We start from the raw sequence: 14,549 nt of genomic DNA, 5'->3' as shown, positions 1-14,549 counted from the left end.
GATCCGCTTCCCGTCGGAGTCCTGCGGGCCTCGGCTGCCGATGAGTTTCCGGGTCGGCGGCCTGAACTTCTGCTGCCGCCGCCGGTTGTTGACCGCGGGCGGAGAAAGAGGGAGAGAGACCGGGCTGCGGGTTGGGCCGGGAGCATGAGGCGCTGCTGGCAGGCAGGGAGGTGCTGAGGCGAAGCGCCCGCCCGGGCCGCGCCACCCGCAGCTGTCAGCACCGCCACGCCGCCAGGAGCCGCCGCCGAACAAAGGGGCAGCGAGACGGTGGTAGCCGCAACGCCCTGCCTGCGCGCAGGGAGCCTCGCCGCCGGGCGGGCGCTCCCCACGGCTTCAGCCGCCGAGTGACGGCCCCGGCTGTCCGCGGGCTGGAGCCCCGGAGGAGCGGGCACTCCAGAGGGCGCCGTATCCGGAGCGGGGGAGAGGGAGAGAGGAGCAGCCGCTGAGCAAATGGAGGCGCTGGGTGGCGGGCGCGGAGGCGCCGGGAAGGGCCGGGGAGAGCCCCTGTGAGGAGCCGGTGAGTGCCCCGCGGCGCTGGCGGCGATCCCGGCGCCGCCTGGGGAGGCTCGGGCGGGGTCCGCGGGGCTGCGAGAGGGCGAGGCGAGACTTTGCACATCTGGGCGTCGGCAGCCCGTCGCATCGCGGGTGGGGCGGGCCGGGAGGCGGCTCCGGGGGCGCCTCGGCTCCTCGGCGCCGCCGGCAGGCGAGGGGAGCGGCGCGGAGGAGGTGAGAGGAGAGGGGCGCGCCGGCGTGCGGAGGTAAACAAGCCGCAGGTTATCGAGGCTGGCCGGCCCCGGGCGCGGCGGCGCTGCCGGTGTGGGGACGGCCGCCCGCAGCGCGGGTCCCGGTGGGCAGGGGGCTGTGGGGAAGCGTAATGGCGGGAGACGGCGGGCCGCCGGGCTTGTTTATGGAGGGGAGCGAGGCCGCCTCCGGCCCAGGGTCTCGCCAGGCGCCGCGGAGAGCGGGGAGTCTCACCCGGAAACCGGCCGCGTGGGGGGCTCGGCAGCAGCAGCCCCGGGGCGGCGGGGTGCCCTCGCCCGGGACTGTCGGAAAGTTTGGAGCTGCCCGATGGCCTGGCTTCAGCCAGCTCCCGCTGTTGAGCACATGCCCGCCCTGTTCGTAGCCTGGAAATCCTGCCTTGAAGGCAAAAGGGGAAAAGTGTGAGTAGCCAGAGTGGGAGCATGTGCTGCTGGGTGAGCTGTGACAGCGTAACCTTGCTTCTGGGCTGGGTGACGCCGTCCTAAACAGTCTTTCTTGAGTGAAATTGAACGCTCACAATTTCGTGGTTTTTTTTTTTTTCCTCAGAGAAAAATTTGAGCCTTGGTACTGTAATAGTTTTATGTAAGTAGCAGTATTGCTCTCCCAGGCATGTCTAAACATATGCTGGAAATTGGGCAGCTTTTTAAAATGAAGAACTTTGATAATTCATGACTGCTCAGTCTTCTATTTACAGTTCAAATAGTATGCACAGGAAATGTGGAGTCACAAAAACGTGCTCTGCAGAGTAAGGCGCTAATAGCACAGCTTAAATTGTTTGCATAGACCCCTCCATCATTACTAAGCATTGTCGATTTTGCTTTTTTTTTTGAGTGCATTTCTGTGCTCACCAGTTCCAGAAATAGTTTTAGTTGTAGACATAACACCAGTAGGTGTACCGTAATTTAAGTACATTCCCTAAAGAGAGAGACCACTTTTGAGGGAATTATTAGCTGTAGAGGTTAGCAACGAGAAGATACTGTGTGTTCCTTAAGCTTATGGGTGTTTTATCCTTACTTTCATCTCTTTGATTTTTCAATACAAAGCGTTAATTTCTCTTTAATCTCTCTTGGGTACAGGGGAAAAATACTGTTCTTCCGGGGGGGGGGGGGGGGGGCGGGGAGGCTTTAGTCATATGGAAAGCAACAGCATTTTTCAAGTTCTAACAACATGTGGCTTATTCAGTTGAGGTGTCTACACAGAAGTGAAGTGGTAGAATTTATAGCAACTTGTTTTCGTTTTTTTTTTTCCTGGACACGCAAAGAGTAAATGGCTGTCCTTACAAATAAGACCAAAGTACAGAAGAGGTTTCTGGAAACTAATTCCAAGACTTTCTGTGGTCCTGTACTCAAGCAATTCTTTCTTTAACAAATTTTAGTTTAGTCCTTAAACAAAAGAATAAAATATTTTTATAATATAACGTATTACTCCTAAATAAAAGTATTACTAGAAATCTATTAAAAAGCTAAACCATGTTGGTGGTGCCCAGTCTTCATATATATATATGCATCAGCAGAATATTATGAATTAAAATTAATTTTTAAAAAAGAAAAAAAAAGAACAACAGTGGCACTATTATAATAATAATAATAGTATCAGTAGCCAAAAGACAAAAATTAAGCAAGTAAGTTTTGCGCAGTCCCTCTAATTTTTACTTGTGCCATACACGTCTAGATAGGACTAGGTATGTACATGTGTGTCCTGGTTTCGGCAGGGATGGAGTTAATTTCCTTCCTAGTAGCTGGTACAGTGTTTTGGATTTAGGGTGAGAACAATGTTGATAACACACCGATGTTTTAGTTGTTGCTAAGTAGTGCTTACACTAGTCAAGGACTTCTCAGCTTCCCATGCTCTACCGACTGAGAAGGCTGGAGGTGCACAAGAAGCTGGGAGGGGGCACAGCCAAACTGGCCAAAGGGACATTCCATACCATGTGGCGTCATGCTCAGTACATAAACTGGGGAAAGCTGGCTGGGGGGGCCGCTGCTCGGGGACTGGCTGGGCATCGGTTGGCGGGTGCTGAGCAATTGCGTTGTGCATCACTTGCTTTGTATATTATTATTATTATTATATTATATTATTATTTTATTTCCATTATTAAACTGTTTTTATCTCAACCCACGAGTTTTTCTCACTTGTGCTCTTCCAATTCTCTCCCCCATCCCACCGGGGGTGGGGGGAGTGAGCGAGCGAGTGGCTGTGTGGTACTCAGTTGCCAACTGAGGTTAAACCATGACAATGTGTAAGTACACGATTAGGCTTATTGAAAGAACATGGAGTTTCCTAGACATAGTTTTGTATTGTAAGTAAGTTTACACATATCTGTTTGTTACATGTTTGTGTCAGGCATAGACACTCCAGAAAACAAAAGGAAACTAAACATGTAAGTTTAAAAGGGAATGTCTTCTACATCTGTTAGCTTTTGTTCAGTGAAACAACTATAAAAAAAATGGTTTTAGAAAATGTCATTACGTCTTTGTTCACTAAGAAGACCTTGTTAACACTATGGCTGATTTAATCTGTCCTGAGCAGTTTCTCACCCACTGGTCTGTGACATCTCTGCTGTGATTGATTAGCACTACGTTGCTTTTTGTTTCAGTAATAGAGCTTTGTTTATTAATTGTTAACTAGTTTGGCTAGCAGGGTTTGTGGGGTTTTTTTTTAGTGTTTTTTGGGTTTTGTTCTAGTTTTTTGTTTTAGTTTTTTGTTGTTGTTTTGTGTATGTGTGAGTTTGGGGGTTTTTCTGTTTGTTTTAACTTTGCTGTTGAGATGTCATGTAGTTACCATTACCTGACTAGTTAATTGACTTCATCTTGGAATCTGAAAACTTGAGGTTGCTGTCTGCTGTTGTCACTGGTGAAATTTTGTCGCCTTTGCTAAGGTGACTCACACCAGTAAGAAAGAAAATTGAGAAGCTGGAGGTTACAAATGTGTGTGCTGAACCCATTACGTTTCTAATCACATTACTGTATTTGCATAATTGATAATGATACATAGCAAAGAGACATCTGTTTTGCTTGAAGAGCAGCCCTGTGGAAATTCTGAAATGTTCAAAATGACAGGGAAAGTTGTGTTTTCAACACCATTATCATCAGACAAGACTCTTACTGGTTTCCCTCCCCCCTCCCAAAATACATGCCACATACTTCTCCGTGGAGCATTTTTGAAGTCACACGTATGTGTAAATTTTCAGGAGAAAAGGATATTTCATGCAAGATTGCATTACATTAAAAGTTCAAGACAGAGAAGTCTACCTAATGTTTAAAAACTACTTTTTTTTTTTTTTTTTTAGAACCTCTAAATGTCTTCCAGATTTAAAGTAGAACCAGTAAAAATAGTCTTTATTTGCCATTGTGGAAGGTCAAGCACAAGGTCTTCCACCTGGGCCAGGGCAATCCCCAGTGTCAGTACAGAGTGGGGAATGAATGGATTGAGAGCAGCCCTGCAGAAAAGGACTTCAGGATACTGACGGATGAAAAAATGGACATGAGGCAGCAATGTGCACTCGCATCCCAGAAAGCCAACTGTATCCTGGGCCACATAAAAAGAAGTGTGGCCAGCAGGTCAAGAGAGGTGATTCTCCCCTTCTACTCCACTCTCATGAGGTTCCCCCTGGAGCACTGTGTCCAGCTTTCTTCTCCAGTAGAAGACAGACATGGACCTGTTGGAGTGGCTCCAGAGGAGGGCCACGAAAATGGTCAGAGAGCTGGAACACCCCTCTTATGAAGAAAGGCTGAGAGAGTTGGGATTGTTCAGCCTGGAGTAGAGAAGGCTCCAGGGAGACCTTGTTGTGGCGTTTCAATATTTAAAGGGGGCTTTACAAGAAAGACAGACTTTTTACCAAGGCCTGTAGTGACAAGACACGGGGCAATGGTTTTAAACTGAAAGAGGGTAGATTTGGATTGGACGTAAGGAAGAAATTTTTTATGATGAGTGTGGTGAGACCCTGGCACAGGTTGCCCAGAGAAGTTGTGGATGCCCCATCATTAGAAGTGTTCAAGGTCAGGTCAGATGGGGCTTTGAGCAACCTGACCTAGTGAAGGATGTCCCTGCCCATGGCAGGGGGGTTGGATGTGATGATCTTTAAAGGTCCTTTCCAACCCAAAACATTCTGTGATTTTTTTTTTTCTGAGGAATATTAGATTGTCTTCTCTAGTATCAGTGAAATTGTATGTTTTGCATTCCAGACTGTCTTAATTTCTGGTTTTATACATATATGTGTATCTATTTATCTGTCTCATCTCAAAAAATACTCGAAGTGGAGTGCTATACAAATAAGTGTAGCAATAGCGGAATATCTTCAGTTTATTAGTCCAAAAATCACTTTGGAGAAAAACAGATACTAGTCAGTTGCTTTGTTGTCTTTTTTTAAAACATTTTCTGAATTTCCTTTACCCTCCATGCTTTGTTAACAGTACAGTCCTTACTTTCTGCTGCTTTGTTTTTAGTCTGACATACCTTAAATCGTACTACAAAAAGAAAAAGAAATAAAATAGGTGTCTGTGTAAAATCAGCCAGGGTTTTCTCTTGTTGGTGTGCAGAGGTGGTCTGAGGGAGTCCTTGTTATTTCTCCGATCCTCTTCCTGTATTCTTGTTTTTAGTAATTGAAAGTAATTTTCACAAGTTGCTAACGTCTCTCATATTATATAGATTGACATTTCAAATTCACATTTATGTGTATCCTTAACTCTTCTGTCTTCCAAACAAGAGAATCACCATGTTTTTAGATAAGACAAACACTTCTTTTGACCTAAAGCTAATTTGTAGTACTGCTAGTATCCTTGACTTTTCTTGGTGTTTTGTTGGAGTTCCTTAAGAGATATTTTCATTTAGTGGTTTTGCTTTGATTTATATTTTAAAGCACATAAATTCTGAACTGTGACTGTTGAAGGATAATTGCAGTAAAAATACAGTAACAGGTTGTAAATGGATTACTGCAGGGAAGTGGAAGTGGGATCCTTCCTGGCTGGGGTGGCTTTACGGAGCAGCTGCGTGAGAGTGTTGTCTGTAGAGTTCCTCTTGTAACTTTTCTTGTTCAGTTCTGTACTGACAAGGAAGACAAGGGGCCAAAATGAATCCTCTAAAAGTAGGTTTTATGTAGGTGCGTAAACTTGCACCTAGGAATCAATGTTTGCACACAGCCTGCAGTATAGTGACATTATAGTGACATTATAGTGACATTATAGTGACATTATAGTGACATTATAGTGACATTATAGTGACATTATATATGGCAACGAGGCTGGTGAGGGGTCTGGAGAACAAGTCTTATGAGGAGCGGCTGAGGGAACTGGGGTTGTTTAGCCTGGAGAAAAGGAGGCTGAGGGGAGACCTCATCGCTCTCTACAACTACCTGAAAGGAGGTTGTAGCGAGGTGGGTGTCGGTCTCTTCTCCCAAGTAACTAGCGATAGGACGAGAGGAAATGGCCTCAAGTTGCGGCAGGGGAGGTTTAGATTGGATGTGAGGAAAAATTTCTTTACTGAAAGAGTGGTTAAACATTGGGACAGGCTGCCCAGGGAAGTGGTTGAGTCCCCATCCCTGGAAGTATTTAAAAGACGTGTAGATGAGGCGCTTAGGGACATGGTTCAGTGGGCATGGTGGTGTTGGGTTGACGGTTGGACTCGATCTTAGAGGTCTTTTCCAACCTCAATGATTCTATGATTCTATTCTATGATTATTCTTTGACAATAAGTTACTGTAGTTTAAATATTACATCATGACAACTGAGGCAGTGTATTATTAATTATGTATAAAATAGTTCTTGTGTGCAGGCTTCTATGTTGGAGAAAACTTTATGAAATGTCTTGGGGATTTTCCCTACTTAGGGGAGTTTTCCAGTGGCTTGTGCTTACCATTTTGATGTACCTGAAGAACTTTGGTGGTATAGTCTGCCACGCTGTATAGCATTCCGGGAAGTAGAAACTTAGTTATTGGCTGCTTCTTCTCTATATCTCTTTGCTGCATTTAGGTTTTCCTTTTCTCTCCAACAAAAATAACAGCAGCAAAAAATATGTATTCAATTTTGACATATGCTTTTATTGTGAAAATAGCACCCCAGAAGCATACGAGTAAATAAACCAAAAAGACTTTTGGAAATACTGCAGTCATCAAGTTCCATGGAATAAGGGCTGTCATGTGGTAGCCAAATGGTGTGTGTACTCATTTTAAAGCAGTATTTTTAAACTGCTGTGAACCACTTAGTCCTTGCTTTATTATAAAGGCTGTTGTCAAAAATACAGTCTAGGCATTTTCAAGTCACTGTGGTATTTTGAGTGAATCCTTAAGTTTGCTGGAATGATCTGAACTATTCCATTTATATTTACAATTGACAATCAAGTGCAAAGGCATAGCCCTCTCTCACTTTAGCATTCTGAAACAAAGCACAGTTTAGAGGAAAAGATCAAGAATGATTGATTTCTGGACCATCTGCAAGACTGTATACAATACAAGTCGGTTTAAGAACCTTGACTTCTAGTAACTGGACAATGGGCTTTGAAAACCAAAAGAACCTAAAGTGTTGTTTTGCTATCTAAGAGACCAATTGGTTGTAGGTTATTCTCTCTATTAAGCAAGAAAGTAAATCACCACTTGTGATTTACATAAATCACCACTTGTGATTTACACCTCCTACATACAACTTTAAGAAATGTTTGTGATTTGGGGCCATTTTTCTGTAATGTGGAGTAAGTTCTTATATTTAAGTGTGGGGTTTTTTATCAGGAGTCATTATCAGAGGTAGGAAGATAATAAATGCTTATTGAAGAAAAGGTCCATCGCTTGTTTTCAAATTCTGGATTAACTTAAGGTACTAAAATACATTTCATGGAGGCAGATTTTTTCTTCTTCATGTAGTATCTTTAAATCTGATACATTGAAATCCTTTTCCATTTATGCAAGTTAACAAAAGTATAACATCGATAAGAGGTTTGTTTATATCCCTGAACCATGATGGCTACTTCTACTGAGGTTTGTGTTCAGTTTCTCTTCTGTACAGTGTCTCTGCCATATCTTGTAGTAGCTGTTCTGTCTTTGTGTTGGTGTTTCCCCTGTGTTTATTTATATGGTGGTCTAGCTTCTGAATATTCTTATTTTTCTTGCTTTTCTTCTTTCTAGCCTTTCCCCCTTATTTTTCTGATTATTGTTTTGTGTTTCATTGTTGTCTTGTACCTCTTGAAGCGAAGGTTTCTTTCTTCTGTTGACAACATGAATGGCTTGTAGCTTTGATCTGCTCTTGCGGAACGTTTTTATGGAGTCAGGATTGTCTTCAGCATCATCTGCTTTGATAATGACTGGTACGCTGTGTTATACTTCCCTGATGCCTCTGTCTCATGAAGTTAATTGGATGGGTGACACCTTTTTAGACAAGCTGTGGTGTTGGGGTTTTGTTTTTGACCACCATCAATGATTTGGCACTTCTGTGCAAGTAGAAATTCTAAACAGTTCGTGGCAGATGAAAACATAAAAAGAGACATATAGTCTTTTATAGGCTCTGAAGCAAAGCACTAGCAAGAAGTAAGATAAATTAAGGGAAAACTAAGTCAAGCGGGCAAGTTTTTATGTGAATACCATCCTGAATTAAGATTTAACAGTAATTCACATAGATTTAAAGGTTATAGAGAGGAAAACACAATTTTGTTTTGACTTGGTTTGACTTAGACTCCGATAGATGATGTCAGCTAGGGGTAACCTGTGAGATAACTTATTTGAGAAGTGGTGAGAGAAGGATGACAGTGGCTAATTGTGAAAATTCTTACACAGTTTAATTCTGTGGTAATTGTCTTAAACAGTTAAAATACTGACTTTTGAAAAATGTGCTATAGGAATGTTAGTGATCTCTCTTCTCCCCCCCCCCTTTTTTTTTTTAAATGAAAGATGACTTGAGGAAAGATACAGCTTTGGAGGTTTCAAAGCTATTTCTGGGAAAATACACTTAAAGTTAACATAGATAATGCTAATTATGTATATACTAATGACATATTTCTTGACTGTTTTATATACTCTGTATTCAATTGTAGTTAAATGTAAACATAAGTTGAAAACTTATGCCCCAACTACTTCACCTGATGATACTCTTCTTGGAATTTAGCATAGAAAAGAATTAGATATTTGTAGTTTATAAATATAATTCTGCTTTAAAAACAGGGCCTGCTCGTTCTTATAGCAGGTACTTTATGTGACTGTAGGAGCATCATGTCCTGTTTGCGTGCAGCCGGTTTTGGTCCTGATTGTAAATTACTACAAATGAAATAACTTAGTGGAGAAAATTGTATTTGTTATATTTATTAGTTTGAGCTATGTCCACTTAAGGTCTCTTCTTCAAGGAGCTTTCACAGATGTTAATTGGGGTAGCAATCCTCCCCTGCCTCCCCTTTTATTTCAAATGGATTTCTAATAGGAATTTTGAAGGCAAAGTTAAAAATGGTATATTTCTATTAAAGCTGTTGTGTAGAAACTCAAAATCTTACTCTATTAAAAAATGAGTGTATTTTTTTTTTAGGATGCACAGATGAAGCACTGATAATGATAACGATAAATGAAATATTTCCTGTTACGAACCAGCCTTTGGAGAAATAGCTGAAAAATTATGAGAAAAGATCATGATATATACTTGTCTATGTTTTTGCACTACCCTTATTTTAAATGCTGGTTCTATTAAAATTTATCGTAGACTTAGGAATAGGAATTTTAGGGCTGTTGTAATTTACTAATGAACTTTTCTCTGTACTAAGGGTTTGATTGTAACTGTACTGCTGTGATATGCAGTGGTGTATTTTTCTTTGTATTTTTATTAGCTACTATGTGTGTAAAATATAAAACATAATACATGCAAGGCTGGATGCACATTGGGACTAATTTTCAGCAGTAGCAACTTGTAAATGCTGTTGCAATAGAATTTTCCTCTGAAATGTTCTTTTTCTTATTACCTTGCTGTGTAAATTACTTGCAGAATTGCTACTTTTTTAGGACTTTTTTTTTTTAAAATCCAGGTGGCTCTGCTGTGTTCTAGATCTCTAAGCAGCTGGGAGACAAGCAAATGTATTGATCTCCAGTTAACTCTCTATTATGTTGAAAGACTACAGATAGACATGTAGAAATGTCCTGGCAGAGTAGAGCCCAGAAAATTTCTTGTTAGTCTTTCAAAATGGTGAATTTCATCAGTGTCTTGAAGAAACTGCAAAAGTGTGTAGCTACTAAACTATGAAGACCAAAGTTCCAGCTGTGCTAATAATGCAGGTTATACGTTTTAACAGTTTAAAGAACTTACTGACTGATGCAGTTTCATTCACATTTGCTAAATAGTTGAAGTTATCTCTGTACCCATAAGGTGAGGATTTTTATATTCTAAAGCTCAGCTCTGGAGACACAGCTATGTATTAGACTTCATGATAGCAGAACATGTGGTTCTTCAGCAATGATCCGACACATTTATTCTCTAGAAATAGTTCTACTACAAAATTGTAATACTAAATAATCTAGGCCTATGCAGCATTGTGAGTTATATACAATTCTAAGATAAAGCGTTTGTTCTTTATGAAAGAACTCCAGTTACTTGTGTTCTCCGAAAGCTTGTATATGGAGGTACACAGCCTGCAGTACTGAGACATTACTAACAGCTCTGTAGCTTATTGCAGTACTAACATACAATGGCTCTTAATTTAGGCCCTTTTCCCTGACTTGCTGAGAGTCACTGGCACAGATGCTTTATGTATTTAGTTCTCCATATTTAGAAGGATGTATTGGAGAGAAATCTTTCATTGGAGCTATTACAATGAGTCACCAAGTGCAAACTGCCCATTAGAAAAAAAAAAACCAAACTGAAGAGGCTTTATTTGGTGGCCTGTGTATTGAAATACAAGTTCCTTAGAATGTCCCATTTACCAACCTGTTAATTAGTTAAAATTAAACTACTTGGAAGTCCTTTATCCTTTTCAGGACATGATAATTAGTATTCAGTAAGATTAAATAGTGCAGTTTTGCATTTATAATCTTCATTAACTACCTGGTTGAGGTGATGGAATACACCATCAGCAAGCTTGTGGATGACACCAAGTTGTGTGTGCTGGAGGGCAGGGCTGCACTTCCGAGGGACCTCGACAGGCTGGAGAAATGGGCTGGCAAGAACCTTCAAAGGTTCAACAAAGAGTCTGAAAATTGAAACAGAACAATGCTGCGCAGTAGTACAGGCTGGGAACTGATGGCTAGAAAGCCACACGTTGCAGCAAATGGCATCGCTTTCCTGGTGGACACCAAGTTGAATGTGAGCCAGCAATGTGCCTTTACTTAGCAAGAATGAAGCCAGTAGCTGAGAGAAGGGATTATTTCTGTCTGCTTGGCATTTGTGTGACTGCATCTGTCACAGTGTCTAGTTTTGTGCTCCCCGGTACGGGAAAGATGCTAACATACTGGAGCAGGTCTAGAGGAAGACTGCCAAGATAATTAGGGGGCAGGAGCACATAATGTGAAAAGAGAAGCTGGAAGAGCTGGGTCTCCTCAGTGTTCAGAGAAGACTAGGGGCAGGATCTTGTTTTCAATTAATGCGAGGGTACAGAGAAGACAGAACCAGACTCTTCTTGGAAGAGCTGGGTGACGGGGCTAGAGGCAACAGAAAAAGTTCCAGCAAAGGATGTTTCAGTTAGACATTAGGAAAAGATTTACACCATGAGGGTGGTCAAATGCTGGGACAAGTTGCCCAGAGAGGCTGTGGGATCTCCATCCTTGGAGATACTCTGAACTTAATTGGGAACGGCCTTGAGCAGCCTTTGAAGATTGCCCTGGGTAGAGAGTATTGAAGCAGTTGACCTCTAGAGGTTCCTTTCAATGTAAATAAGTGCTTGCTCCATATCAGATGATACGATTGCACAACCAACCATTTTCTCCCTCCTCTGCGTACAACTGGTCCTGGCCCAGCTGAAGCATGTGACCCAGGGGGCTGTGGAGCTTCATAGAAGAGAACAATACGATTATCTTATGTAAATTCTACTATACTGCTCAAACCCTGTTTTTTAACCTGACTTCTGCATAGTCAAAGATTTGAAGTGATTATTAGTTTAGTGCTTTGAATATCACATGTGTCTGTAATGAAATAGACTAATCCTGAATGAGGTATCTTTTTCCAGAGTTTTGTATTTTTAAATACCGTTGGGGTTCTTTTTTCTGTACTATGACTTTAAAAATTTTTCCTGCTATGCAGAAGTAGCCTGATTCCTTGTGCATCCTTTCAGGCAATGAAATAAATGTATCATTGTATTTGGAATACAGGTTTATTCTGTTTTTATTTGTTTGTTGAGGTTTGATTTTTAATTGGGTTTTTTTTTCCCAAATAGATAAATCCAGATGTTCTCATAAGTAAGCTGCCTGAGGTTTATACTTATTTACTTCATAAAGGAATAGAAAATTAAATTCATTTGTCTGGAATGGGAGTTAGACAGGCAGCATGTTCTAGTATAAAATACTTTGTAGTAATGTTTAACTAAAAAGAGATAATTTGGAGGGTTTGGTCTCTTGTTACCCTGGATGTTATTACAACGTAAAATAAGCAAACCTTAATAAAACAGTCACATAATTTTACTGTAAAGGCAAATTAAAGTGCCTATTGATTTGGTCTTTATTTCATAGAAATACCTTTTAAGTTCAGCCTCACTGAGCTCAATTCAGAAATCCTGTTGATTTTTTTTTTTCTTCATGTATTCCTATTATATATACAATGAGTGAGGAATTAGTACAAAGAACCAGAGTTTTAAAAATCAACCTTTAAGAAGGTGGTGGGTTAATTTTTTTGTTTCACACACACACACACACTTCTGGTTTAGGTATTCGTATGGTTTTCTAAGAAGAGAATGAGTCAAATTTCTCCTAAATTAGTCACAAGTCTTAAAAGTATACTGAATTAACTTCAGTTTTGTAGGCTGTGGTATCAGGGTAGCCATAAGGAGTTACTAATAACTATGTCCTTCATTATTTTGCAAATATATAAAGGTTCTCAATTTTAGCATCTACTCATGAGTGCGAGGGAAGAAATCCTAAACCTAAAATCATGTGTTTCCTGGGAATAACTTCTGTATGAATTATAAAATTTCTAGCAAAACCAGGCAGTATTTTCTGTGTGTCTTCAGCATGTTTTAGCTCCTTCAAAGTAATGATGACATGCAGATCAAAGCAGACTGGGTTAGTGCTAAATGGAGTTGTTCAAAAAAGTTTCTTTTTGAAACTTAAAACCTTGGTATGAACTTTGAACAAAAAAATATTCCCAAACCAGTCTACCCACAGCTTATTGTGAAAATAAATCCTTTCACATTCCTAAAGCCAGTCAGTATACCCTAATCACGCCTTGCTTTAGCTATTGTATACTTTATTTTCCCCAGTACTGCCTGGGTCTGCTTACTCTGACTCTGGTGATTCATGTCCTTTCCAAACTGCCCACCCAGCTGCTGTATCCAAGCAGCTGTAACCGAGGGCACCCAAGAAATGTTCTGATGCAGTAATTGTATGTTGTGGCCCCGATTCCCTACAACTGAGGATGCTTCTGATAAAGAATTGTTTCTCTTTGTATTTAAATGTGTTGCATTCTTAAAAATGGAAGTGACTTTAAAATTTGTCCGCGTAGAACTGAAGACCTGAGAGCAGTATTCTGCTTTCAGAATTGATTCAATGGGACACGAGGCTGTAAAATGCAAAGTTTGTTTTTTGTTTTTTTTAATACAGTTTGCTGTTCTAATTGATTAAGGAAATAAGATTTCCATGTTACACAGACACTTGATTACATCCTGAAAATGGGCAAGCTATTACATAGGTGGATTATGTGCCTTTTAGAGTCTGTGGTTCCAGCATTCCTGATTTCTGGAACATTCCAGCCTCATGCCCTTCTACTGCAATACGGTATGTTTTCATACAAACCACCACTTGAAAAGGGAGTCTTCTATATTTATTTCATCTCTTTATAGAGGTGTATTTTTTGTTACTGTTAGTCCTGGCTGTTCTTTAAGCTGTTAGGTGCTTGCTTCAAAGATGCTTCTTACTTTTACTGTAATACAAATACTGTTTCATTTCTCTCACTTCTTGTCTATTGCTCTTTTTCCCCTTCTGAATCTTCTAGAGAGTAGTTTAGTGCAATTAGAACATGCTTCTTGCTATGTAGGATGTGAGTATATACAATTGAAAATCTGATCCATGGATTGTTCCCCAGCAAGTTTTAAGTCTGTTACAAAATATGATGCAACGGGCTACGCGATATAGGAGGGAAGGAAGGGATGACTGTCTGTTGTTAAACATCACCTTTTCCCAAAGGGCAAGTGGATAGGGACTACATTAGACATATTTCCCCTCCCCCCCTTCAAGACTCTGTTTGTTCAAAAAGCTTTGTGCCAAATTAGTAGAGTTTGTTCTCACCAGAGTCCTGCTGAGCCTCCTGCAGCTAAACCAAACACCTTTTACCAGTACCTTCTTGCCCCACTCCTGCTTTTTGACTGCCAGGGTAGCAGAGCTTGAATGTCTTTGTCTTCTAGTAAATGCAAGCTGTTGTAAATGCAAAGTAAATGCACTGCCTGTTGGACAGTGATTTTAGTTGTCTTTCCGCCTAGGTCTTGCTTGCCTAGCATCAGGCACTGGAATAGCATCTGCTGCTGCTATTAATGATCATCTTTTTTTTTTTTTTTTTTTTTTTTTTGCATAATGAGATCAAAACTGGACCCAGACCCAAGTACCAGTTCTGCTGACATTTTTGGAAAGGGCAAGGGTGAAGTTGCTTTATCAGTTATTCATTGGGAGTTTGCATCCTGATATAGTTTGATACTCC

The 14,549-nt window shown here is 41.0% G+C and overlaps 1 protein-coding gene across 3 annotated transcripts in view; it reads left to right on the top strand.

Annotated features, from left to right (window-relative positions):
• The first annotated feature begins 18 nt into the window (after positions 1–18).
• Positions 19–14,549, top strand: part of ANKIB1 (ankyrin repeat and IBR domain containing 1) — a 102,280-nt gene continuing 87,749 nt past the window's right edge. For all 3 annotated transcript variants that reach the window (XM_076331523.1, XM_076331524.1, XM_076331522.1), the window contains exon 1: positions 19–517. The gene's annotated coding sequence lies outside the window, so the exon portion shown is untranslated. The remainder of the gene's footprint in view (positions 518–14,549) is intronic.

The sequence above is a fragment of the Aptenodytes patagonicus genome, chromosome 2, assembly GCF_965638725.1.
Source record: "Aptenodytes patagonicus chromosome 2, bAptPat1.pri.cur, whole genome shotgun sequence".
In the NCBI taxonomy this organism is placed as follows: domain Eukaryota; kingdom Metazoa; phylum Chordata; class Aves; order Sphenisciformes; family Spheniscidae; genus Aptenodytes; species Aptenodytes patagonicus.
The sequence above is the reverse complement of the archived record's forward strand: the minus strand, read 5'-3'. Positions and strand labels throughout refer to the sequence as shown.